The following is a 1903-nucleotide window of genomic DNA, read 5'->3' as shown; positions in this document are numbered from 1 at the left end:
AAGGTGCGCGCCCGGGCAATTAACCCAACTTCCAACTTCGCGCGCGCCAGGGTGGGAGCGCACCCAACAACCGGGCCTGGGAAGAGCCAATGCGAGAAACCCCACCAAACGCTCTGACAAAAAAAGAGGGGGCGCTCCAGTAACCCCGCTTCGGAGCGCACCCTGGGCAAACCCAGCCAAGGTGCCCACCCCGGCCAAGGTGCAGGCGAGGTGCGCACCCGGGGCAAACCGGGCTCCGACAACGTGCACGCCGCACCTTGGAGCACACTTCGTAGCGCTCCCGGGTGCGCACCTCAGAGCACACCAAGGTGGGCAGCGAGGTGCGCACCTTTGATGCGCTGCCTTCACTAATTTCCAGAAAAGGCAAAAAAAAAAGGAGATTTTAAAATTTCCGTTTTGAAAGATAGTGAAAAAAACGGAACGCGCGTGCCATCTTGAGCCCGCCCTGGTGCGCAGCCCAGGTAAGGTGCCCACCCTGGCAAAGGTGCGCACCCGGGCAATTAACCCTACTTCCGACTTCGTGCGCGCCAGGGTGGCAACCGGGCCTCGGAAGAGCCAATGCGAGAAACCCCACCAAACGCTCCGACAAAAAAAGAGGCGGCGCTCCAATAACCCCGCTTCGGAGCGCAGCCGGGGCAAACCCAGCCAAGGTGCCCACCCCGACGAAGGTGCACGCGAGGTGCGCACCCGGGGCAAACCGGGCTCCGACAACGTGCACGCAGCACCTTGGAGCACACTTCGAAGCACTCCCGGGTGCCCACCGGCGTTGCGCACCGTGGTGGGCAGCGAGGTGCGCACCTTTGATGCGCTGCCTTCACTAATTTCCAGAAAAAGGCAAAAAAAAATGAGATTTTAAAATTTCCGTTTTGAAAGATAGTGAAAAAAAAGGAACGCGGGTGCCATCTTGAGCCCGCCCTGGTGCGCAGCCCAGGCAAGGCATGCGCACCAAGGTGCCCACCCGAGGTGCACACCCGGGGCAAACCGGGCTCCGACTTCGTGCAGGCCGCACCTTGGAGCACACTTCGGAGCGCTCCTTGGTGCGCACCATGGTGCCCACCAGGGCGCGCAACCCAGCCAAGGTCTGCACACCAAGGTGCCCACCCCGGCGAAGGTGCACGCGAGGTGCGCACCCGGGGCAAACCGGGCTCCGACTTCGTGCACGCCATGGTGCCCACCGCGGCGAAGGTGCACGCGAGGTGCGCACCCGGGGCAAACCGGGCTCCGACTTCGTGCACGCCGCACCTTGGAGCACACTTCGGAGCGCTCCTTGGTGCGCACCATGGTGCCCACCAGGGCGCGCAACCCAGCCAAGGTGTGCGCACCAAGGTGCACGCGAGGTGCGCACCCGGGGCAAACCGGGGTCCGACTTCGTGCACGCCGCACCTTGGAGCACACATCGGAGCGCTCCCAGGTTCGCACCAGCGTTGCGCACCTTTGATGCGCTGCCTTCACTAATTTCCAGAAAAGGCAAAAAAAAACGAGATTTTAAAATTTCCGTTCTGAAAGATAGTGAAAAAAACGGAACGCGGGTGCCATCTTGAGCCCTTCCTGGTGCGCAGCCCAGGCAAGTTGTGCGCACCAAGGTGCCCACCCTGGCGGAGGTGCACGCCCGGGGCAATCCGGGCTCCGACTTCGTGCACTGCATGGTGCCCACCAAGGCGCGCAACCCAGCCAAGGTGCCCACCGCAGCGAAGGTGCACGCGAGGTGCGCACCCGAGGTGCACACCCGGGGCAAACCGGGCTCCGACTTCGTGCACGCCGCACCTTGGAGCACACTTCAGAGCGCTCCTTGGTGCGCACCAGGGCGCGCAACCCAACCAAGGTCTGCACACCAAGGTGCTCACCCCGGCGAAGGTGCACGCGAGGTGCGCACCCGGGGCAAACCGGGCTCGGACTTCGTGCA

This window comes from Cryptomeria japonica, unplaced genomic scaffold (genome assembly GCF_030272615.1).
Source record: "Cryptomeria japonica unplaced genomic scaffold, Sugi_1.0 HiC_scaffold_15, whole genome shotgun sequence".
NCBI classification, from domain to species: Eukaryota; Viridiplantae; Streptophyta; class Pinopsida; order Cupressales; family Cupressaceae; genus Cryptomeria; species Cryptomeria japonica.
Note: the sequence above shows the minus strand (reverse complement) of the source record.